Consider the following 27,544-nt stretch of genomic DNA (forward strand, 5'->3'; position numbering starts at 1 on the left):
AGAGGACTATTCCAATAGCATGTGGACATTACTCAGAATGAAAATGCTTATCAAATATTAATTTAGTGCATCGTGCATCATAAATTAGAAGGTGTAACATACAAAAATACAATATAAGCAATGGGATGATGAAGCAATTGACAGACACTTTGGTTCTTTGGCTTTGGATAACAGCATTGTCTGAATGAACACGGAAAAATAATCTGAATATTTCACTTCAGTAATTTAGTTCTGTTGTTAATGCTTGTGAATGAACATACCTGTAGGGGATTGTATCCTTATGCTAATTATGGAAAATCAAACATGTGGTTATTTGGAAGAATATAAAAACAGAAATACCTGTATATCAGCCTTTACCTTTTAAGAATAAGGGACACAACATATTGTAAGAAGCCAGCAGATCACCATGAACCAACCCCTAAAACCAATCCAGAAAGTACTGTACACTGTAGCACACAAAGACTCACTACTGAACTAAAGAACCCCATAATGGGACCTCTAAGAGGCCTAAACCTTCAGCCGTCTGGCTTAAATAGTTGCTGCAAGTGCTTCCTTTTCAGCTGACTGAATGATTGCCCAAGCAATGACAGCAAGGTACTCAGTCAAATTATCATTCCAGCTCACTCACTCAAGCTGTTTGGTAAACAACCTCACAGCTGAACTAAATACCCAAGGCAGAGCAGCTCCCATTCCTGTCAAAGGGCCGAATTACTGCTGTTATGGTTCTTAAAGGGATTGCCGGGACAGTAGTGAAGAAATAATTGCAGACATGTAAACGTTTCTCCATTGACATTTGCTTTTTAACCCATCTGTAAGAAAAAAAAAGATGTTAAAATAAACCAAATTCTAATTCACCATCAAACTTGAGTTAAACAATAATGTTACCTATGAGGTTTTGTCAGCTACACTTTTTCGGACATGCCTTCTTTTTAAAAGTATCTCCAGGCCGATATTTAGTTTAAGAATAGGCTTAAAAAACGTTTTGTGCATGAAAACTGTCTGGGCAAAAATTGTGTGTGTGTGTGATATAAAATAACCTAGCATGTCATATAAAGGTTGTCACTTATGGGAAAGAGACGTCAGATTAGTACAGCTTCACTTCACACTCACACTGCCCAAGATGATTCCTCCAAGAAGGTGTGTGTGTGATGATGCAGAAACGAAGACCAATTCCAGAAACAAATTCCAATGAATATTCCAGACTGAAATTACAGTGAATATTAAACAAGAAGGATCAATGCAGAAATCACCTGGTGGAACACAGTCCTGCAGCCTGAGAGCTGCATACTTCACTGGCACTACTTGAAGAACTACCCTCTTTGCAATTCTTTCCAAAACTGTATTTATTTTTCTATTAATAAGAATAAAATTGAATCATTTTTTTCTGCTATAAAATGCCATATTGTACAGAATTCACTTCTTAAATTGCTTGCTGTATTATATTTCGGTTATTGCGACATATTCCTTCCAGTACCAGATATCCACTCATTCTTGGTAAGGGCTGTGACAGCAGCAGGGTAACCCAGGGAGCACAACATGCAGAGTAAGGCTACATTCTGGACAGGATACCATTCCATCGCAGGTTCTATTTAGAGACACCAATTAACTTTAGTCAGCAAGTCCTTGGGAGGTGTGTGGAAACTGGAACATCCCACAGTACACAAATACAAGAAAAAGATGGAACCCTGGGTCCATAATTGAACCCAGGACCCAAAATCTGAGCAGATTTTTTGTGGTGGTGCACAGATTGTGCATTCATGTTATACTGTACGTACTTTATGGTCATGTTCCACTCTTTCAATTGCTTTTTTAAAGAAGTAAAAAAACAACAACTTGGTTCTCTGTCTTTACTTCTCTTGTTTCAAATCTGCTGTCTAAAACCCTGTGTTTTCTGATTCAGCACATTGAGGGCAGATCTTAACAACTGTTTCCTGAAAATCTTTTAAAGTTACCAGGCAACATTTAGTTCTTCAGTAATACCTTTTATATCTCCCTCACAGCACCACTTCCTTCTGCATTTTAACTGTTAGGAGAAAATTGGACAGTCGAAAATTGGAAGTCTGTATAATTATGATTTGTTTCTTTAACCAACAAAAGTTCTGTAATTTTTAAACACAGTGCATTATTGCTTATACTGTATACTTGTCATGATAGCAAAATGGCTATGATTGAAGGAAAGTGCTCTTTACCACAACACATCACCAAGTAAAACTAAATGACATAACTGTGTAATTCAGTATGTCAACGATAAATATTTGGAAGTAGAGCTTTTCCATTCTCTATAGTTCAGGGGTCTTGAGTTCAGGTCTCTCTTGTTCTGGTGGAAATAAAAATAAGAATAAAAATCTGTACCAATCTGATGTTATGGTAGCAAAAAAGCAAGCGTTTAACACTAATAGGATTAGCTTAAGTCTTTCAGTCATTGATCTGTCATTCGACTGATATAAGCAAGAACTCATACAGTATACTGTATGTATTTTTGTCCTGTCCCGGGCTGAGGAACCACTGCGGTGTGCCTTAATTATTGATAAAATGAATTATCTGCAAAAAGTGACAGAAATGTATATCTCTGATGATCATTATTCTGCATGAGAGTACTATTTAAATACAAAACACATTAAGCTGTGTGTATTAGGTTGATGTACACGTGTGAACGAATTCAAGTATTGTAATCCCTTTAATAAAAAAAAACAAATTCCTTATTGAAACAGCATTATTATAACATACAGCATTCAGTGCAAGGCAGAAACCTTCATGTATAAGTAGTCTGCTTCTGCATGGAGCTGCTAGAAACTAACTTGGGGACACAATTAACGCTTCCTGAAGAGATTAGTGTCAGGCGTATCTGTCAGAATGAGTGCAAGAGCTGGACTGAAAATAAACATTCATCTTCCTTAAGACCAAGAGGATACAGCTCGTCCAAGCCAAGTACGTTTGCTCATGATCCTATTTTCTGTTTGCTTTAAGGTAAAGAAAGAGACAGAACTTTCTGGTGATAATTATATACACAGAGCTGGCAAGCATAAAAGCAGACATACTGATGCTTGAAGCACAGAAGTGGGTACAGGAACCACACATGCAGTAGGCTGTTTGTTGTGTCAGTACTCCAAAGGCACACTATTTCAGAGGGCAAAATGGCAGCTTACAGTGAGGACTGCATTTTAACAGGAATGGCAGGGACTTTTTCTCAAGAGACACACTGATACATTATGATACTGGGGGTAATCAGTCTTGTAGAACTGTACCTCTGAGGAATAGCGATCACGTGGCTGGAGCCTTTTTAAATCTGCTGAAAATGTATCATCCTTCACTGATATTCCCTACACAACCAGAGTTTCTCCAGCTATTGCTGAAAGTCAGTCATCTTGGTTAACATTAGGTAGCGGTCAGCAGCAACAGCAGCGGTTAATGAATGGATTGTATAGCTCAGCGTTGTACCATGGATTGGAATGGTAAAACATTTTTACCACACCATAAAAGTTTACATATTGGATCCTGTTGATGGTGGATGAGTTGCTTCTAGTTATCTTTAAAAAAGTATTTTTCAGTGTGTTGGTTCCTCCCAATACCAGTGAACAATATGGCGTTGGGTTAAGGCAGCAGCCCTCTGTTTACTGTGTCCTCTGTCAACTAACTCCCAAACTATTCTACCGGATTTACTCTGAAGCTGGACAGAGGATCTTTATGACATATATGTCCATCCATCCATTTTACAACCTCTTTATCCAATGTAGTGATGCAGGGGAGCTGAAGCCTTAGCTGATGAGCAAAGGGTTCAAGACTGGATATACTATGGATGGAAGGCCAGTATATCACAGGGCACACACAGACACGGAAAATGCACGAAAACTCACACACATTTTCCTACAAGCCAATTAGCCTACCAGTAGATCTTGGGACTGGGGGAGTTAATTGGAGAGCACTGAGGGAACCCGTGCAAACATGGGGAGAACATACAATACCATATCCATGCAGACAGCACCCGAGGAATCAAGCCCAGGTCCCCCAACAATGCTACCCCCTTCATCACTGCACCAACCTGTGATACATACAGTATGTCATAGATAATAAACTGATGCTACTGACATTTTGGATTTCGTTTAAAACAGTATATACTTACATTTTCTAAGTCTCTCAACCCCTTTCGGTAAACATCTGGCTTCAGTGCAGAAACAATTGCCTCTTGTGCGGTGCATAGAGATGAAAACAAATCTTTGTAAACAAAATTCTGGGAAAAAGAACCAATCCCAAGCATAATAAAGCAACCCAACAGTATCCACACTCATTTTATGATATAATCAATTTCATTTAATAAAAATACTATATATAAAATAGCATGTACATGACCAACTGAAGTACTGTAAAAGAAAATGCATCATGTTTCAGATTTTCCAAATTTTTCATTTGAAAACTCATTTCTTGCAGGCAGATGGGCTAGAGGGACAGAATGATGCCTTTTTGTTGGCGATATTTCTTGTAATACACCTCAGCCATTTTTGTCAAACACCCTTCCTGATTTATGAAAGCACAATTGTCTAAAGCAGGAATTTACATTACAACTAAGAGTGTGTTATTTTTCAGAGGAGGTATTTTGAGATGTCAATACTTATTACCCTTTTAACAGCAATAATGAGTCTTCCATTGTTTGCGACACACAATGTAATAGAAACATGCTCAATACAATGAAAGAAAAGGTTTTCCTCTGCCTTAACACATTTTCACATCATGTCTCTATCTTTTGACTTGTTAGGTGAAACAGCCATAACTGTCAGTTTGATCTCTGCCAAGAGAAATAGTTGTCACTTTCTCATTTGTAGTCTTTTGAACATCAGCTATTACCAGAAGTTCTTCTACTAAGAAGTGGAAGAATTGCTACATCACCACTGACTCACTTTGTTTCAGTCAACCAACAATGAACATTTTTTTAATTGCCAGACTGATGAATGGATGTGTATGGTGTACAATATGTCATAAATGTACTGTACAGTAGATACATAATTAGAAATAGACAGGCCTTTTCATTTACAGTAACTCCTAACTCTGATTGCTCTTGAAACCCCAAACACACAGGAAATAACACTACTTATGAGCCTAAAGTCCTATTGTGTATATTTGCATCAAAAGTCAAGCCTAGTTGTACTGTAAATTTATTTCCCCTGGCCAGACCCTGATTGCAGTTTTGTAGAAGTTCACTCTTGACAGTTACTAAGCTGGAAGAAAAGTCCATGAAACAGCAGAATAAAGTAAAAATGTCTCAAACATCATTTATTTGAAAAGTTTTTAGCCCTTTGGCTTTCCACATAACGTCAAGATGATCCAGACATCCCAAGATACACAACACTGCCAGTCCGCTAGCTCCCAGGCACAAAGCTCAGTCTGTCGTAGCCTCTGCGGAAAAACAAAATACTATGCCAACAATATTTCAGCAGGAAAATAGCATTCATATCCTGTTTTTATATGTAGTATTTTTTAAGCACAGCTGTATGCTTTGGTTCTTTTTTTGTCAAAATGGAACATTCATCTGTACTCAATTTCCTTCTCTTTCCACACTTAAAATGCTGCTTTCCGACTTGTGTTTCAGTATGAGATACGTAAAAAAGCATGGATCAGGGTGTAATGTTAAAGATGGAAAAATAAGGTGTCAATCTGTTTATGGTGCTGAAGTCATAGCCAAACTTCATCGATAGCGGCATCGGTGATTGATCCATTCCTGAATTAGCCCAATGTCAAATTAAAAGCAGTATATTTCAAAGTATATTTCTGACACAAAGAGTTCTGAATCTGATTCACTGCCTTGGATGGAATTTAACTTCTCTGCTTCTGAAAAAAATATTCTTAGTTCAAGACATTCTGGGAGGGCAGCAAGTCTTTTAAAATATACTGAAATGTTAGTCGCATTTCTTCTGGGACTCTGTGGGGGATTTCCATGGTTTTAATTGAACACTCAGGAAAGGATTTTTTAAAAAAATGAACCTTATAATAATCTAGGCATGATTTTCCCTTTGATGTGTGACAGAAGACCTTTATTTTTTGTTGTAATTACAGTTATAAAAGCATGTTCTAATTTTACCTTCGTCTTGCAAAATTTAGCAAAGAAAAAAGGTCTACAGAGAATTCTTTCTTCTCTTCCATGTGTTTATTTATGGCTGCACTCTCTTTGATACTTTCTTTTTATTATCAATTTTTCTATGATTATGTCAGATTTTCTTTCCTCAGCGAGATGTGCTGGGACAGCAACAATTCAGACATGACAAGCACAAAGAAGCATGTGCTTCTTTTTTGTACGTCTCTTATGTACTGCTCATATCCCCGCGCATTTTTTTGCCAATCTCAGCCTAGAAATGCATATTATCAGCGGTTTCCAGAGACATCATTCTGTTGGTGCCGAGTGTGACAGCACTTCAATGCGTGAAAAGCTCAAGTGTTAGAGTTGAAACTAATCACCTCCGAATAAACTATTCTCAGGGCTTGTAATTACAGTGTTATTATGCAAATGTTTCCCTTCACTCATTTGAGCAAGCCAGCGACATTGTCACTTGCTCCAAAAACAGTGCTCCATTCAACAAAGTGGATCTTTTCCTGACTTATTCTGCCCTGAAGGATGCACAAACACCACTGTGTCTTAACTAAAATGCACATCCCATTCTCCTAGTCTTAGACCTTTGGAGTATGTTACATCCACTCGCAGCTCAATAGGGGAGAAGGAGGTACAGTATTCATCTTAACCAAGTTTAACAAATTGACACTGAACTGAACTGAACCATGGCTCAGAACTCAACTGATTGACACTAGCCCTCCCTGAAGAGGCTGTGTACTGTATATAGTGATGCTTCAATATCCTTAGCCTGGTGACCTTCATGTCTGTAGGTTTCCATTCCAAGGAGCTAATTTCATTGTTCAACTGTTTTAACCATCTGATTAGCTTGATCTTTTCAGTACATTTCATACCTTAAGCTGTTTGAGATTTCAGATCTAATATGGTTTATAGCTGGCTTGAGAACTGCAGCTTTGTCACAGCCTAACTATTATGAAACAAAAATCCAATTCAACCGAGAAACCGAGAACTCAACTGGAACCAAACAGCAGATACAAGACAAGGATGGGAAGGTCCTGTTTTCTGACACAAATAAAGTAGATGCGACACTGGAAGGGATTCCAATGCAAGGCACATACAGTACTGCACACACATGCACACAAAAACAACAATTTGCATAAAACAATGACAGAAGCATTGGAGAAAACCAAAGTACTTGCAGTATACTCCCCCCCAACACTGAATCAAACCCAGAGCCAAAGAGTTGTGAGGCAGCAGTGTTAATTGCTACACCACCATGCCACGCACCCACATACATGTTAATTCCGAACATAACAGGGTACAGATATTTGAAAAGCAGATATAACACTGTTTATCTGTTTGGTGGGAGGCAGGATCAGTTTTATTTCATCAACATTAAAACTGAATAAGTGCTCTTCACTGTCTCTCAGAAATAAACAATTTGGGGGCAGCATGCATTTAATTGCAAAGACAGACCTTCAAACATTGGCCTGCAGTAATCGTTTTAGAAAAAGTGATTATCTGCCCTGATTTGACAATGTAATATTTTCATTTCTATGTAGCACCACTTCTAAATAAAAACACACATTCACCTACAAGCCGATTCTTCTTTATACTTCAAGTGGTTTGCAGGCTGAACACATTGTTATGTACATGTATATCTCTTTCACATGTATCCCTTTCTTTAAATAAAAAATACATCTTTTGAAATGATAGAACAGCTGGAGTAGCTGTGTATGAATGTAGGTTGAAAAATCTCTGTGACAGGAAAACTTGGAAAGATTGCTTTTCTTACAGAATGTTAGGAAAATCGCAAAAGGAAGCAGATGTATGTCAATTCAGTTGATAAAGAATAATACTTTCCCATTACAGTTCCTATTTTCTTTGGAACAACTGCTAGCTTTGTCTGCCTTCACCGCAGTTGTTTGCAACACCGTAGATTAACTAAAAAAGGATATTATTCTAAAGATGAAAGATGTCAGGAAGTGTGTGACTAAAGAAAACTAGTCAGAAAATGTTGCATAAGACAAGGTGAGGATCCTTCTCCTGCATCTGTTGCTGGAGAGAACAGTTATTGATTGCATCATAAGGTTTATTAGGGTCCCAGTCTTGATTCCAGATTGAGGTGTATTCTGTGTGGAGTGTTCATGCTTAATTCACATTCATTCAGGTTTGCAAAAGATATTTGGTTTTGGTTTATTTGCATCTGAGAAGTTTGTGTGCGCGCCCTGCCATGTGCTGCTTTCCTGGCCAGGGTGTTGTCACAATGTGTAGTTTAGGACCCTATGCAGATAGTATAATCCGGTAGTGACTGGCATAAGAGTTAAAAGGAAACAGTAGGAGCTGGACGGGGGGACAGACAGGGGGGCGTGACTATGGTGGTCCTGTGCTCGGGGGGCATGGTCGCAGGCGAACGAGTCCAAAAGAGTCCAAAAGGAGGAATCAGGGGCGCAGTCCACAGTCCAAAACTGGGAGGTCTATCCAAGACGAGGACAAGAATAAAAACAAGGAATGGGGACATGGAAGCAGGAGCGAGGAAGTTAAAAATAGACTGACGAGGCCAGGCGCTCCGAGCCCCAGACTTAGCTGGTCAGGACGCCTAAGTTAGGAAGCCTAAGCCTTCAAGCCGCGGATGTAGGGCGACTTGATGGTAGGCGGGGCATGCGGGCATCCGTCTTCCAATGCAGAGCCAGACATAGCGGGAGCGCCCGCTTTAAATAAAGACGGACAAACAGGGGGCAGGTGCATGAAGTCAACTAAAATACGAAAGGGCCGGAGTGCCCTTAAGAGGAGGAATTATGATCGTGACAGGTATTTTCGTCTTGTACTCTGGTTGCTTACCAGGATTAAGCCGCTTTCTGACAACAGATGGATGTCAAATATTGCTTTTGAAGTTGCGTTCATTAGATACACATACAATTTAACTCCCCCCATACCTCTTCGTTTCTTTAAAATTTTATTTCCTACTTTTTGATTATTGTATTATGCACTTCTTAATCTTTTTTATTACTGTGTCTTCACCAAAGAGTATTGAATTGTTTAATAAACTGCATGTTCTAATCTTTTCTACAAAGTCTGATCCACTTAGTTTTCCAGGACTAGAATTAACATAGAAGTAAATGCTAGAAGTACACTTTTTGGCATTCTCATTTTTGTATTTAAAGTGTTAAACGAAGAAGCAATAGGACCAAACCTAAAAGAAAAACAAAACCAAAAAAGGTTTAAAGGTTGAAAATGCAATAATTACAGAATTCTGATAACACCGTCAAGCTCATGCATCTTTTACCCTACTAGAATAATGGCTACTACTTTATATTAAAGCAGTTCATAAAAACTTTGTATTCATATTTTATACATATTTAGCTTTTAACAATGGAGATTAAAAGTATTAATGGAGCGTGACAAATTAAAATTCAGTGACAATGACTTCTGAACACCACAAAGTAGAATTGCTAAGTAAATGGTCCCCTTATTACTACATTTTAATAATCTGAGGATGATGCCAAGATTCCACACCTAGGAGGAATGGGCTCAACTTGGCTAGTGTCTTCCTGGATTCCCCAGGCTCTTAACAAGAATATTGCTGCAATGCAGCAAACTTAATGAGCAGAAGCTAATTTCCTTTCACTGGGGCCACTGGGACTGAACCCACAGCTTTCAGTTACATTGCTCACCACCTTAAATTTGCCATGTTTTTTTAGAGTGGATTTTAGGAAAAGGAAAGGCATGGATTTTTATCTTTCAAGGGAAATGGTGGTGTACAGACTCCACTTCATAAAATACCCAGAGACAGAGTTTTCTCTTTTTGCCAGAATTCTGTAATATTTAGGCAGGTGTTTGTCACTGTTAGGTGAGCAGCATTCAGAATGGTTGATCCTCATCTGTTATACCTCAAGAGAGTGGTGGGAGAGGCTGGCAGATGTTTTCAATTGCTCTTCTGTAGCAGATGTGACAGCAGGCAATTAATTGTGTGATCTCTCAATGGAAGCGTTACCCGCCAACACTGCAATAGGCTTGTGACTCCTTCGGCAATGTAGTGCACTTGGTGATAGATCTTCAACTTAAGCAGAGACCCAGGAAGAGATTTGATTTCAGGAGCAGGCGATGATGGCGAAATCGGATCTTGGTAGAAGACTAGGTGTTAGAAGACAAAGAATCAAACCAGTGCTGTGGCTCAGTCAGTAGGTCTTATTTGATGACTGAATAATTCATTACATTTCACCCCAAAATCATATTACAGTCATCATTGTAATCTGAATCAAGGCAATTTTAAAACAAGAGTTGGATTAAAAAAAGAACTTCTTGAAGAACAATCACTCTAAACGCTCTCTCACAGAGCCCTTTTCAGCACCACTAACATGTGCTTGTGCCCAGTGAAGATGCTTTACTTAACACACCATAAAACCACACCTAAGCCCACACCTTATACTAACCTCAATCTTAAAAGTCTAAAACCAGCTGTATATATCTTGGTACATGGTGTAGTTTTCTTTGCTGACAATGATAGTACATAATGTGCTAATCTTTGCTGTTTTGTATTTAATATTTTTTATACTTTAATATTTTAATACTTCAATATTTTCATATTGTTAACTATCTTGGTCAATGTTATGATCTCTGTTCCAATACAAGAGGAAAGAAGGACGTCCTTCTTAAAAGGGTACTTCACCAGTTTTATTACTGCAAACAAAAATGGTACTCAGTGGTAGAGGGTGGTATCTTTTACTGATAGCACCCAGCAAGCTCACAGCTGTTCAACAAGTCACTTAAGTCTGTTGCACAACAAATTAAGAATACCAGGTCCACTTTTCCCCTGTGGTATTTGGTCAGTTGTCAACTAGTGCCTGGGGCATCTTTGACACAAATGGCTATATAGGCCAGATCTGGACCAGTGATATCTTGGCTGAAGGGCATTATCTTCAATCTCACTGAGCACCTTTAGGGATGAGCCACCTGGGAGCCCGTTATATTTCAGGCAGCAATTCCTCCCAGCTTTTCTTTTCAAATTCAGTTAACTATGGATTTTTGTTTTGTTTCTGGAACAAGAAGGAGGATAGTAAAGAATGTTTTATTTTAATCCCCCAAAATAGATTTAATGATGATTAAAATGTTAAATATTCTGCTTTGCTTTGGGCTGTTTTTGCATTTGTACCACAACTGGCTCCAATGACCAAAGCATGTACAGTATACTGTATGTCTAAAACTCAGTCAATGAATGTGTAGATAGAAATAAGCAAATACTGCTAATGCTTGTTGCTGTACTGCCTGTGTATTTTTACTTAAACTAAAAGCTGTTTGTTATGACACAATATTTGTAATCTCCTGTGATATGAGCTAGATAGAAAAGTCAGTTAAATGCTTTGTCCGGCTATGGAGAGTAGATTAGGGACTTGCAGGGTCTCCTCAAGCACTCCATCCTACATACTGATGCTTGCATTAGGGAGCTTCCTAATTTAGTTTTGGTGCTGCCTGTGCATCTTTGCTGCTGTTTCGCTGTATAAGATTTTTTTTCTTTCACTGTCATGAGTCAGAGAATAAGAATAAACCCCCACTGGAATTCTCCATAACCTGACTGGAACTAACTAGAATAACCAGCATCATCTCAGTGCAATATTTAGTAGCACGTTTTCCATTTTCTGCTTTTCTTTTAAGATTAAAAAAAAAATGAAAACAACAGGGTGATGGGGAAGGCTTAGGGGGTAGCTGCTGGTGCAGGCAAAGTCTTGCTGCAGGACAGATCTATTATAGCTGTTGACCATATGTATGGGTCTCTCAGGTAAAAATCTGAATGAAAGTATGCTTAGGAGGGATGGATAGTGGGGTTCATGTGGAATAAGGAATGGTAGGGAAATTGTTATTGTTTAATTTTGCCTTGTATTTTATTGTGCGTGCCATAATAAAACAGTTTATTTCACAAAAGCAAAAGACACATCATAATATACAACAATTTGATCTAATTTCTTCAATACACAGTCAATTTTAAGAACATGCATCTTCTTTAAAAGAAAAAAAATAGACATTCATCTTCCAATGATATGTGTGGTTTCAATAACAATTAGGGTCATACACACAGAATAAAATGAACCATGAAAAACAATTATATTTTTAAAATAAATACAGAAGAGTATCTATAGGTTCTAGCTCAGGAAAGAGAACTGTGAAAGTCTGTGAAAGAGACTTTGCTAGAGTCTGAAAAATAGTTATAAATCCAACTTCTTCTATTTTCTCTAAACTTTAGGTTTAGTCATCTGTGTCTTTGTAAAATAAGAAGAAAGTGACTACATTGAGGTGTCTCTTAACCACTCTCCTGCTTAACACTTAGATTTTCATTGGAATAATGGTGTGACCCCATCAGAGTGAGTCTCTTATCATAATATATTTTACTTTTAAGCTCTGTCACTCTGTATTGATTATCCAAGCAGTAAAACCAGGCAACACTTCCCACTGTTTCATTCATCTTGTTGGCGTCTTTCTCCTTTTTATCCTGTTTCTGTTTGATGGAAAGTGATTCATGTATCCCATGAAGAAAGGCATTAAACAATGAAGACTTCTTCAGCTATTTTCTCCAGGCTTCGCAGGCTGCAATGCCAAATGCCTAAAATGATATCTTTTTTTATTTTAAATCATATGTTTAACAGATCTCTTGTCAAAGAAATCCTCATCCAATTTGCACCACAGAAGTAGAGTATGTTAAAAAAGACAAATGAATCTCTAAAAATAATGGTTAGCATTTATCAAGAAATACAGCCATGTTCAAAATTTGACAGATGTTAGAATAATATTAACAGACTTTATTAATAACAGCTCTCTGGTGAATCAATTACTGTCTCTTTAAGAAATAAGAAAGTTTGGTCTGATACACAAAAATGCTCCCAATGTTTGTACTGTATACCATATACCGTATACATATACTGTATGCTATAAATAAGAGGCAAGCCACACATCTTGCAGAATTTACAATTTTCCTACTTTAAGAGCATAGGTATTGTATTGTTTGTGGCCTACATAATACAGCATGCGGCTGTTTACTTATTCTGTCTGTAAACAGACTAGAGCTGAGTGCTAAATACTTAAATTCCCATGACAGCTAGCTGACTAGCTATAAACAGGATTAATGTCATATGTCATACTAAGTGTCATATAAACTGTATTTAAAATGGACACCTTTTTCAAATAGAGTAATTAAAGGATTCTTTGTTCTTTAAAAGGCAACAATATACTGTACAGTATGTCAGTACTCCATGCTACTTATAAGCTTATGGTGTGCTTATGGCATAACAATATTTCAAAAGCAGAAAAAATAGGGCAACATTTCTTTCCAAAATTAGCCTTCCGCTTGCAAATGACTGTTTTTGTGCAAGGTCAGTTTTTGAAATTGCTTTTGAGAACTCTACTATTATATAAAGGACTTCTAGCACAAACTAAAAACTGCACAATGTTTCGTCCATTCCCAGACATTTCAGTAACATCTTGGGAGCACCACAGTAACAAACTAAGACAAGGTATGTGAAGCGTCTGTTTGCTCTATATACTGTAAAAAATAGATCAACTTTCTATAAAAGCCACAACATTCGAAATTGCTCTCGTCTTCTTCTTCCTTCGGACGTTCAAACCCTGGGCTGATGGATTACCTGTACGTGGAAAGCAATTGTTTATAAAGTGCTGCTGTAGGGCTGACCAGTATGATTGATAGATCTCTGTGCAGTCATTTGGTTTTGCTTAAAGTGCTACTATGGCCTGCCACTGCAGATGCCCTTGGAAACAGGGTGGTCAGTATTGTACAAGTAATTCTAACTTTTGTCACTTTTGCTTCACATTGGATAATGAGGCTTGTCTGATTTCCCGTATTTAAATTTCATACCTTTAAAAGACAGATCTCAGTCCTTAAGTAACCTTGAAGGAGGACCGTGATTCTGAACCTGTCTTTTCCCTACATTTTTCCTTCACTGCAGTTCCTAACTTACAGTGTTTTATTGTTGTTATTACTATTTTCAGTTGTATTGTTTTATAATTCTGTTTCAAACAAAACATTGGTATCAGCCCTAAATTCCTTGGCACATTTTGTTTTCAGGCTTTATCATGTAGTTGCACTGAATTCAACAAAAGCTTATTTACTCTTTCTCTCTCCTGGGGAGAAAAAGATTCTTATTCTCTGAAGGTGGCATTTCATATTCAGTATGTCCCTGCTTGTATTTGACTGTTTAATTTGTTTTTGTTGCTTTTTTTCTCTTCTCGATGTTCCCTTGTTTAACATAATGTCAGATGTGCTATGCGCTTTCCATTTATAAAGTCGCAATAAAAGAAAACATTAATCTGCACCTAACTTTATGATCCGTGTCATCATTTCACACCAGTGCACCACAAAGTCACCTGCGAAAAAGAAAAAAAAAATACTGGCTGACACAAATAGGAATTACGTTTTTTCACACCGCTTGGAAGGCCTTCTCTGAAATCAAGCCATGGCTGTAAACTAAAGACACAGCTCCATCTTTATTTTCTCTCCATCTCGTTTTAAATTGCACACCGCTGTGGGAGTCAGCGGTGCAAGCAAGTGGGGATATAATTCACCACCTGACAAGAAGATTCACTACACTTTTTGAGAGGGCTGACTGGCAACATTTCCCCAGCCGGCCACCTGAAGAGGTCTTTGCCTTCTCCTGTGGCCCTACCTTCTCTCTGGCTGAAGACTGGAAGCACGGGCAATACAGCAGCCAGCTGTGAGCTCCCAGTCACGCAGCTGTTTCAGCTACCCAGTGGCATTTCTTCTAATCCCCTTCTAGAGCCAGCCAAGGTACAATTGAAAGTGATGTGTTCCTCTCTGTTTAATTAAGCTTCTCATAATGAGGATACTTAATTATATCCAGTGATTAGAACAGAGCTAGTTTTATGCCTTTAAAAATGAGGCACAGTCTGACAACTTAAGTGCTACTTTTATTCTGAAATTAAATTTGAGGTTTACTGGGCATGCTTCAGCTCTGATTAATTTATCTTACTTTGTCTCTTTTTATTTCAAAAGCGGTAGTTTGTGCAGTGGCTTCTAATGTTCAAATCTGTATGGTCGTGACACAATCAGCTATTACAAGTTTTTGTCTGTTTTTCATAACTATGCATCCCCAAGTGCTTTAAATACCGTACGTAAATAAAAGCAAAACATTAGCATCTAAAAAAACAGTTTTTGGTACAAATCGTAGAGCTTCTAATACTAATTGGGAGGAAGTTCTAAAAACAGGGAGCATAACATCTAAAAGCCAGGTGCCCAGATGAGTTAAACAAGTGTGTGAGTACCTCAGAAGAGTCCAAAATGACGCTCAAATTCTCAATGCTTGATTCCATTTCTTGAGGACAGAGAGACATAGTTGCTGTCTCTCTTTATCATAGGAGGTTTAGATTTTTATAGTCTGTGTTTAAAGTCAATTGCCAATATCTCTGTTTTATCTGGGTTTAATTTAGTTGCTGGCTAGACACTTTGTATGGACAGACATTGCTGTATACCTTGTGTATAATAAGCACTAAAGTGAAAGTTTGCTTTCCTCTTGATAGAAATGGTTGTAGCACATATACTTTAAAATGCAAAGGTCCTCAAACAGATCCCTGAGGAACACAAAACAGAACAGTTCTCATAGGAGAATCGTATTTGTCTACTGAAAAATGTGAGAGAGAAAACAAACCAATATAAATCCTTCCCAGACAGACCAACAACAAACAAGATGCTGAGTGGAAGAGCTATTTTAAAGTTTTTGTGTGCATAGTGTATTCATTCTGTATGTTAGTAAACTAGTCATATTGACAGATAATCGGGAGGATCGGGAAACACTGTTGAATCTGTAAAGGCAATTCTAAAAGTTTTTTTAAAGAATTCAAAATCAGATAAATATTGTAACGCTTCGGGGTTCAGGGGGGCTCCCTCGCCGTTGCCGCTTACTTTCGGCCCTGCACCGTCACGAAACCGAGCCTCCGGCATCACTCAACAGGGACCCAGCCTGGTGAGCTAAAGAGAGATCTCCCCTCAGCCCAGCGGCTGTGGTCTTGCTATTACAGGGAAGGGTGGTGACGTCACCGCTCTGGTAAGCCGGCTCTTACACACTCACCGGTAGCCGTAAGCGTTACAACATATTACAAATCACATTTAATGTAGACAAGTGTAATGTGTTATGTGCTTGTAGCAAAAATATTGACTGAACTAAACGAAACTACCTTTGAAAACATTTTTCAAAGTAAAACATATGTTAAAGGATGTCAACCCCAGTGTCCTGGCTAAATGCCACTATTAGTGTGTACAATATGGTTTTCCATTAATTCAACTGGAGAAGCAGTTCCTCACTTCTCCACCTGCACTGCTGGATAGTGAGGCTGCTGGCGTAAAATGGCTACTGCGTGTTGCCTAAGTGGGTCTTGAACAGCAGTGTTGGACGATTTGAGTTTCATCCTGGAGATGTTAAGCTCCATGAAAATGGAAGGAATTTTTATTATCTCATATTGACACAACATTTGCATAATGTAAGCATTATAACTTCTAATACAGTGCTTCCCAAACCTTTTCAGCTTGCGGCACATTTAAAATTCCAAACATGTGGGGAAATACCAGATGAATATAAAATGAATAGGAGTAGTATTTCAAGCAACACTATCTTAAAAAGAACCACCGAGTACAGAGAAGGTTATGATACAACCAGACAGAAGTATTCAAAATCCTGAAAGGCACTGACAAAGTTAGCTCTCTGGACTCCTTCAGGAACAACACCGAATCCTGAGCAATAGGATACAAATGAAAACTAAGGGGAAGAGAAAATTTTATACATAAAGGATTGTAGGAGTACGGGACATAGCATCTTTCATGAAACATCTGGAGAAGATGTGTGGATCAATTAGCTTACCAAAAAACCCAGATGGGTCAAATAGACTCTTCTCATTTAAAAGCTTATTCTTGTTTGTTACCTACATAAACATAAGAATTTTGCATATGAGAAGAGACCATTCAGCCCACCTGCTTTGTTTATGCTCTTATGATCACACCACAGGCTAGCTTCCAAGAACACGTCCACGGGAAAACACTTGTTTTTATTTAGAAAAAACATATGAACTTTTGCTTAGGAAAAACTAATTTCCTAATTTCTCATCTCCTTAATTGTTTGTCAATAGATCTAGCAAAGGCTTTAAAAATCACCTGGAGTACATTTTCATTAAACATTTGCCATGTTTCTATGCATACATAATAATTTACTATGTAATTCCCCATTGCCTCCACCTAAAACACGAAGATCTGCTTCAGGCAATTCCCCCAGTCTATTTTAACAGATGCTCTAGCAATTAGCCAGTGGTATATTTGTATTTTGGCTCACATGTCATCAATTCAAAATACTTGTGTTGTCATTATTTACCATGAGATAATAAAGCAAGTAATGCAACCAAATTACAAAAAACTAATTTTCCCGTGTTAGTGGAAAAATAAATCTACTTTCACTCTTGCTGCCATGTTTTTTACATATTAGTTTTTAAAGAAGAGACCAAAATAACACACTTTGTAATCAGGTTAGGAATTTTATGAGAATGCTCCTACTCTGGCATACTATACCTACTTCAGCGATTTTACATTATTTATTTTCTCTCTCTCTTTTACAGTTGTTTTCAGTACACACATGGCGCTCTAGGCTAGATATTTTCTTTTGGTGTTGTCCCAGGTGTTGCTTTTGTTCATTATTTATCATATTTCCTGCGCCGCATCATAAAGTTGCTTCTTTCTGTTGATTGCCTTCAACTCCTGAAAGAGTGGAGGTTCTGTCTCACTGAATCTGGGTTTGGCTCTACATTCCTTCTGCTTTCACACTGTCTGCAGTATTTTTTTTTTGCATTGTAGCTCTCCCGTGGATCACTTCTGTTCCTGGAAGATGTTTAACGCCAGTTTTTTTTGTTTTTGTTTTGTATTTGTGCATTCTGGTAACTTGACTCATCACGTTTGTGGCACAGAATCATCATGGTCCTTAAAAATAGTCACAATTCGTTTTTTAATGGTGATGTCACTGAGTTCCCTTGTCACTGTTCTTTTAGTTTTTTTATGTTACGTTTTGTACTAATAATATCTTTATAACTATATCCAAATTTACAAAAACTGATTATATTTTATTATTATAATCAAAAATATAAAAATTGGTTTATTCACATGATAAAAAAAGTGTCACCGTGAGTACTGTGAGTACTGATCTACAGTAGATGCAATTATTCATTTATGCTTTATCAATACCTGTACTTGCTTATTTAAAGCAAGAGTCGAAACTGCCAAGAAAATTCCAACATAAATCCACTATAAAGATGGTCTCACGTCACATGTAAGCTGCTTTAATTCAACCCAGGCATTTTTTCACATCAATCAATGCGAGACAAACCTCATGAGGAAACATCTCAGTTTAGCTGACTCACACTTGTAACTTCCTAGCAAGTCAAAGGCCAGGTGTGTCGTTCTTAGCTGCGGCTTTTCAATGAAGAGTTTAAAAAGAAGGATTTGTATTTAAAAGCAAGGGCAGTTTTACCCGTATATTTAAATGATCTGGAAGATAAAGTAAGACTCAAGTATGGAGAGTATGGCACAGTACCCTAATTAGTCAATGGGTTGATTGCCTTGTCAGCCATCAGAAGGATTACAGTCCAAATAAGCTCTGACACAGCACCAAAGTGGATAAAGCCTTTCTAATTAAAAGAGAGCATAGACAACCATTCCACTGAGTGGATAGGATTATCAGAAAATGGCACACAATCACATCTCCATGCTGCAAACAAAAATTACAATAATGGACTGAAATACTGGAAATTTGCTTTCTCTCTCCATAGTTCAGCTAACAAGCAAAGTCCATGGAGATGAAAGCACTAAATAAAATGGAATTCTGTAAGTCACACATCAGAAAAGGCCAAGAGATTGGCCTCATGCCACTCAATGGCCCAGCTTTCCTGTCTTTCCTGTCTCTTGTGCCCACAATATGTTCTTATTACTGGTCCTTGAGATAATAACAGTAGAGAGTTATATTATGTTGCAACACAAAAGAAACTTTAAAACAAGGTAAGGCAAAAAGATCCAATGCAAGGGATTTTTTATGTCACTGTACATCCCACACTGCATTTCTATTATGACTAAAGCTAATGCTAATCTTTAGGTAGCCCCGTACTTAGATAACTCATTGTAATTTTAATTAAAAAATAATGCCATTAATTTACCATTTCATTTTCATCATGCTGCGTGTGTTATTTTCTCAACATTGTACTTCATGAAAGATGAAGATATGAATGTTTATGCAGGTAGTCTCTCCATAAGACTCCAGTTTTTAACACACAAAAGGTTTTCCATAAGTACAGTAGTTTCTTATTATTCTTAAGATGTTAATATAGAACTAATGGTGCTCAAAGTATAGGTAGGATTTTGCAACTTTATACTGTATGCTTTGACAATTCCTGAAATACAGTACAAAAATCATCCTAATGACTAGCTTATAAAACACAAGAAGTTGGGCCCTAAATACTGTAAATCCCTCAGTGATGTATTGCTATTTTTATGTACTGTATCTACACGCAGAATTTGTGGAGGGCTTGTGGAGATGCATTACATAGGGAGTGAAAGGAATTTGGACATTTTTAATGTAACTTTTAAAAGTGAATTCAAATACCTATTGCATTTGCTGTAGTAACGAAATGCACATCTTCCGAACGCCTTGCATTTGAAATGAGTGACACTAGTGGCTGCAGCGTATGATTCACAGCACAGCTCCATGATAACTAGCAATAATAAATCTATTTCAAGAATAAATGTGAGCCATGTTATTTAAATTTTTAAATCAGCATATTAGAATTGAAATCATGGCATGCAGTGAGAAATGACTGTGCAGCACAAGAACTCTTGTAAGCTGCGTTATCAAGACAGTTTAACCCTGCAGTTTAATTATACTGCTCATTGTTCCAACCAGCTCACATACTTTGGTGGTGTACAGTTTTGAAACAGCAGCCAAAGTCAACCAGAAACAAAAATCATCTTAAAAAATCTATCATTGGCCATGGGAACTCTATGAGCTTTACCATCATTGCTTAAAGAATCAAAACTGCATGTTAACAGCTGCATTAGCTCTCCGAGCAAGTGTCACAATGGGTTTCTCGTTTTGAAGAGACATCTGTCATTTAGCAATTGAGATTAAAGTAGAACTGTTAAGAGGGGCTTGAGTCGATGTTGTTATTGCTGAACAGAAGGCTACTGTCTCATTTGTTGTCATATATCATGCAGCTTGGGACATGAAGCAGAATCAAATAAGCATGCACTCACATTAATGAACTTGGATAGGTTTCATACTTAATCATGTACTGTACACACATATACAGTAATACATAGAGTGCATGACGCACTTCTTGGTCTCATATCAACTCAGCTTAGTTCTTAAAAGGTTGGCAATTGATGCCAAACAAATGTGAATTTAATACACTGTATTTTGAAAGTGAAAATGAAACACTCTTGGTACTCTAGAACCTTCTTTTAAAAGATCAGGTAATGCAAAACATACTGTGGAAAGGAGTCTTATGCATGGATGATGGCACTTGCAAACCCACTACAGTAGAAACCAAGACAACTCTTTAAAGGCTCCTGCAATATACATCATGCAGCCGAGAATGTATGCAATGGTAAATATTAATACTTTATATACTGTAGGTCTGTTTCTGATTTTGGGTTTTTTCACATAATTCAATTTCCTTTATAATTAGGATTTTTTTACAGATCAAGGTTTTGAAGTCGTGTACATGTCCCTTTTTTTCAAAATTACAATCAAGGAAAGGTTCGCCTTGTACAGATTGGCCCTAACACACACACAATTGTAAAAGATCATTATTCACAAATGGCACTACACAAATAGAATAACTACACAAAGATGCATTTTTTAATGAAAAACACAACATTCCAGCTAATCATTAAAGAGGATGTGAAAAATATTATTATACAGTATATAGCTATATATTAAGCATATTGCTTAATATCAAAATGTTGATGTACTGTTACGAAACGTTTATCAGGACCCTATGCAGACAGCACAATCTGGAAGGGAGTGAACAGACACGGGGAGGAGACAAGGAACTTGGCTGGTCGACGAACAGGGGGGCGTGACGAGTGTGCACTGATGCGCGGGGGGGTGTGGTCCAGGCAAACAGATCCGAAGGAGTCCAGGGGGAAAACTGGGGCGAAGTCCAAAAGTCCAAAAACCAGGATATCCAGAAGAGACAACACGACAAAAGTTAAAAACCGGAGCGGGATCCTGTGTTTTCTTCTGTTTTATCAGTAGTGAAAGTATAGAAAGAGACTATGCATTAAATCTCAAAAGATTATAATATTTTTTAACAATTACTGTACCTTGTTTTATCATTTGTCCTACAGTACTGTATGTACATGGCTTGGCAATAGAATATCTACAGCAGCACTGATCTACTACATCAATTATGTGTTATTGACTGAGATTATAGTCTTGGATAGTTTTATTTAGAGTGAAATCTCCTAAGCCTCCTAAGCATCATATCCTCCAACCCTGAGGCAGAACCCAAGAAAATTCTAGCTAGTGCGGAGAAGACAATATTTTAAACCTAATAGAGAGATGTCATTGCATGGTAGTGCAGATGGGCTGGGTTTTTTAAAATGTGCTTTTACAGTGAATTAAATTGCTTTAAGTCATTAATTGTATGCAAAATACACTGCAATTCACACTAGTTTAATGCTTTCTTTGAGGTTAAGGAAAGTACATTTTTGGAAGAATTATGGAAGACTGGAACATACAGATGTTTCCCAAACAGGCATGACAATAGCAGCTACTGTATAACCTATTATACGTTATGACAGAGCAGGATATCCTCTGCACATAACATCCATCTATTATTTAATATCTGTACAAAGAAGACTTTATGGTAAAGAGAGGAAGACCTACTTGACATTAATCCTCAAGAAATAGGAGGTTGTCTGCAAGTATTAATTTCAGTGGAGGTTTTGTTTTTGTGATGATGGGCTCATTAGGTAGCATGACAACCTCCTCTAGTGTACCCACCTCTTTCGAAAAACAGACACACATATACAATATGCACTGTACTGTATATTTAACAAAACTGCAATGGAGATGAAATATGAATAGTGGCATAATGTAATACGTGCTGCGACTGTATGAACACTTTCTTCTATTGGGAATACTACAGGAACCAACCTTTTTTCTACCTTTCCATTGCCTGTTTGTTTCGGTGAGCATTTGGTGTATTTGATTGCTTTTTGGAGTGGTTAAAAAAAGGTCACGATGTAATACCTTTTTTTTTTAAAAGAGGAATGACTCATTAACATTCCGGAAGCAGGTTGTAAAAACCTAAATATCTCTTTCTTCCCTACTTTATCAAAAACTTTTTTTTTCACCAAAAATCCAGTAATTTGCCTATTAGTGAGGTTTGCAGGATATCCCACCCCACTCAATCAATGAAACCAACCTGAACAGCACCTCACCACCCTCGCCCCCTCCCACAACCTATTCTGCTGCTGTCAGCTTCCCCTTGTTCACAGGAAGTCTCTCAGACTCTGATGTTGGCAGATATGCAGTTGTATGACAGAGTATGTAGTCTGAAACAATTACCTAAAACACCCCGTGCAAAGGTGCCTCTAGGGATGATTGATGCATATATACTGTAATGCACAGAATTTAATGTTCTTCCTACTTCTTACAGGTGGCATATTCCCCAAAAGATCAGAACATATCTAGACAAGGCAGTTCTGTCTTGTCACATTGTTTGTGATGTAAGGATGCATTATTGTGTTACATTTCCTTAGTTGTAAGATGTCCAAAGATCTTTAACATTTTTTTTGTTGTCCTATTGCTCAAAAGCCTCTGTGCCAGGAGAGCTTAAATACACAGAGAGTCAGGACCTCCGTTTTACGTCTCATCTGAAGGACGGCACCTGTTTACATTATAGTGTCCCTGTCACTATACTGGGGCATTAGGACCCACATGGAGTGCAGGGTGAGCGTCCCCTGCTGGCCCCACTAACACCTCTTCCAGCAGCAACCTTAGTTTTTCCCAGGAGGTCTTATTTCAGGTACTGACCAGGCTCACACCTGCTGAGCTTCAGAGAGTTGCCAGTTATGAGTTCCAGAGTGATATGGCTGCTGGCTGTTTTTACCCTTGAGAGAGGCACTCAATCCCAGCCGCTCCAGTCCGCCCAGCTGTATCAATGGGGATGGGCATTGTTGAGGTATCCACAGTGATGGACGAGGAGGGGAGCCTCTCTTGTCCTCTTAAACGTCACAGGGATCAGGATAAGCTCAGGCCCGATGGGGCTCAGATAATTGCCTTCATTTGGTGGTGAGAGGGGGGTGACTCCTCCTGCTGATAAAAGGGAGTTAATTATGTGCTCATATTTTGAGATCCTCCTCATTTTCTTTTCTGTAATTTGTTTCGCTATGACAATGTTATCATAATTTTCCAAATCCATCTGTCAGACTTTTGTTGTGTATATGCTTCACCCTTATAACTGCAAATTCTGAACATTTGTTTTTCAATGAGAAAATAAGATTAATATAAAAATAAGCCTGAACTGCATCTCTCTCTTTGGAGTTGTGCATTATATACGCCAGAAGGAAAACTTTATTCTAATAATAAACTGCTTTAGCAATGAGCAAGCAGCCTGCTGTCATAAATCTCAGATTTTGTTTTACATAAAAATGTTTGCTATCTCACCCTGATCCATTAGTGTGAAATAGATCAGTGCTGAATAATTTCAGATAATGCTGATTTATTAGCAGATTGTAAGACATGTTTATTAAATTGCTTTATTGACTGATCCATAAAAGTCAATAGACAGAACAGCTGTATATCACTTTTGTAAATGTTAATAACGGTGTGTAAGCCCTATGGATTTGTTAATTAGAGACACCTGAAGAATTAATCATCCAGAAATAGGGAACCTCTTACAAAACAATGCAAGAAAAAAAAGACAGCATGTCTTTATTTACAAAACCATCTTGATGATTGTTCACTGCCAGATGTGACATTAAATTGTGATCATAATGACAGTTAATCAAATGAGGGCTGGAATATGAAGTGAATTAAAGTACTTAACTTGATAATGTGTAGAACTGATTGCCTCCATCTTGATCAAATTTCCCTTTAATTCATTCCTTAGAGTTAGAGGATGAAATGTAGGAAGGTTATAATTGAGTTCTGTCACTGTAAAAATAAATTGACAGTGCTATATATAGTTGGAGTCAAAACATTGTATCATTTGGTGGACTTTGCTCGTAACAGGACAGATACAAAAAGAAATAAATCAGAGAAGCAAAATGTATTTAGATATATACAGTATAAATCACTCTCTTCATAATATATTTTTATTTGTGAGATTTAAATCTTCTGGCCTTGTATATCCCAGTACATGTCAGTGGGCACATTCTAATAATGAAGTTCACAATTACGAAACAGGTACTTCTCCTCCCTTCAATATTGTTGTTAAAGATGTCATCCCTCTGGATGATGATCTTGGCTGAATATCAGAAAGATGCTGTTTTTTGTCAAGCTGGTATTACACCTGTGTTGGGCTGTTGTCAAAGCAACTCATTTAATATGACAGCACTCTGAAAGCATTTATTACACCCAAAAGTAAATTCTGTCCTGAAAAATTAGAGATGTCTGTTGTTACCTTTAATGAAAGTTTAGCATTGAGAAAAAGTCTTGATGATTTTCTACGTACATTAAAAATAAAAAATAAACTACTGTAGATATCAAAATCCAAAATATCCACTACTGCCCTCTAGCGGTTCTTGTTAGAAGCTGTGATTATTTCAGAGTGGTGGTTACTGTATGTCATTGTTTTCTTTTTAATTATGCGCCGTTAAAGATTTAGTTGTACCCAGCAGAAGTCATACTAGTAGAAGGGTACTGTGTGGTTGCTGCTGCAGAGATAAGGTGTCTGTGAATCTTCATTGTGATAAGAAGATTGCCACTTGCAAGCATGTGCACATTTATTTGGCCCTTGAAAAGCCTATCTGGAACCACAAGGCTTGTGCATTCACACAGAGTCATCTAATGGAAACAGACAAGCAGTATTCAGTGTGGGAATAACATCAGGTTCTCCAATGCAATTTTCAAATAAAAGCAAGGGCATACTGTACACTGTAACTTTGCTTTGTAAACATTGCTCTGGCATTGAACGGGAAGCATAAAGTGAAAATATAGATGTGATCGATTTGAATACTTTCAGCATTCAGCTTTCAGTGAGTGTGTGCTGGTTTACACCCTACAGTATACAGTATAATGTCAATGACGAATTTGTTTTTATTTTTTCTTTCGGTGTCTGCAATGAAAATGTGTCTCTTGAGAAAAGGATGCTGATTTGGAGTTAATAATAATGGATGAAGTGCATAAGGGCACAGTGGAAAGAAAATGAAAACGGCAAAACCCAAAACCATGTCTGTTGACTCAAACGAATCATCTAGGCTCTGATTTTGTCAACAACCCCCACCTTGCCTAAATATCTAAAGAGTATCGTTTCCTGTTCCCTGTATAACGATTCCCTGTTTTCTGAGTACAGCTGGCTTTTTCTATCTTTCATGCTTTTTATAAACCACGTTTATATATATATAATAATATAATATACATAATATAATATACATAACAAAATTGTGATTCTAGCTGGATATACTAAACGCAAACCCCTCTTTTGCATAGCTCTTAGGCCTTCCTCCTCCACTCCATCTTCACCTTGCTGCTGCCCCTTGGTTCACTCAGTCTGAACAGGGTTCGAGCTTCCTTGGCCTTTACTCTCACAGTTTTCAAGCCCTCACACTGCATTCAGCTCTTTGATGTGGTTGTGCCTAGTGAAACTCACCCTATACGGTTGAGTGTTACCTCACAGAGAGGTGTTACAAACAGTTTTTTTGTCCAGGTTGTCTGTAGCCCTTCTTCCCAAAACCTCTGGAACTGTTTAAAAGCTAAATTATACAGTATACGTGATGTATACTGTACGTAGATTGCTGTTTTATGATAGAAACCAAAATCATACAACAGAATTAGTGAGTGCTATAAATGTTCTAAAAGGCAAGGCACGTCTCTAATAGCTGTGAAGGAGAATGGATTCCACTTACAGTAGGTGACTCCATGCAATTGCATTTTTTTCACTTTAAGAAAAGAACCTGCAATTACAGTAGGCTAATTTGTACAAATATGGCAATATTATTTTTGGGTTACATCACAAACTCAAATGCCAGCATGCTAATTTTCTTTTCTGAATCTGAATCTCTGCGGATCATGTACAGGTAACCCATCATTTTTACCTCCTACTCTAATTCAGCCAAAGCCATTCTTTTTAATTCACTTTTTATTTTATTTTATATTCCTGAAACGAACTCCTTTTGGTCCTGTGCTAGTGAACTGCACTACTGCTGTTATTCTTTATTAAGAAAAACATCCAAAACGGTAACAGGGGACATTTAAGTGAGAAAGAATTAAACAGCTCGCTCTCACGGGGCTGGTGTTGAAGCCAGGAACAAAAGCCAGCTCGTTGGATCTTGTCAAGAACATTGCTAATTTAGCAAAGCTTCAGCAACTCCTTCCAGTGACTGTGACCATGTTAGCATTAAAACTTGTGCTTGTGCTTAGGTTAGGTTAAGCTAAAGATAAGGTTAAATTAGGTTAAGCTAATGTCTTCATGCTGGTAATTTGATCAAAACAACAACACAGCCCTGTTGTTTTTAGTTCATATCTGTAAAGGATTCATTTGCACAAGCCGGCAAGAAAGAAGGTTTCTGTGCACTGCCAGCTTATCCGCTAATCATGGGAGCATAATTAGCAGTATAATGCTTCATAATGCATAGAAGCAGAGAAGGAATTACAGACCTACAGCCAATCCAAAGCAGCGCAGCTTACTGCACAGTATAATGACTGCTGACTACATTGTAATTGTAATTGGTAAAGCGTAAGGAACTTGAAAGGGTGCAAGTTTGTTTCAGCGGTGTGACATTTCAGATAATTGAAACTCTAATTGATCACAGACTGTATAAAACCCTGATTGGTAAATAGAGATATGAAGCAAAAATAGCATCAAATTGAATATCAATTGAAAAAAGCACTGCATTTTGGACTGTAATGGAAAACCAGACCTACTGTAGCACATTACAGAACTAGACCGCATAAATATTAAAAAAAAAATATACTGGACTTTTCAAAGGATGCACAAGAGTCAAAAGGTCTTGCTGAAATGTTGACTCACTTTGCTGTACAGGTTGGGTGGCATCAGAGAGGGATGTGATCAGATGGAGCGCAATTGGCTGTTGAAAGATTGAACCCCTTAAAAATGACTCTGCCCAGTTTAAAGAAGGTTTTGCACCATCTGTAAATGTGATAATTAATCGTGACTCTTGTTAATGAGGTGTCAAGATTTTAATTTGGCTTTTACAGCTGGCTCTCAAAAAGTGCACCTGTTAACATTCCAATTTATTTTTTTTTCACTGTG

Source organism: Lepisosteus oculatus, chromosome 11 (assembly GCF_040954835.1).
Source record: "Lepisosteus oculatus isolate fLepOcu1 chromosome 11, fLepOcu1.hap2, whole genome shotgun sequence".
NCBI classification, from domain to species: Eukaryota; Metazoa; Chordata; class Actinopteri; order Semionotiformes; family Lepisosteidae; genus Lepisosteus; species Lepisosteus oculatus.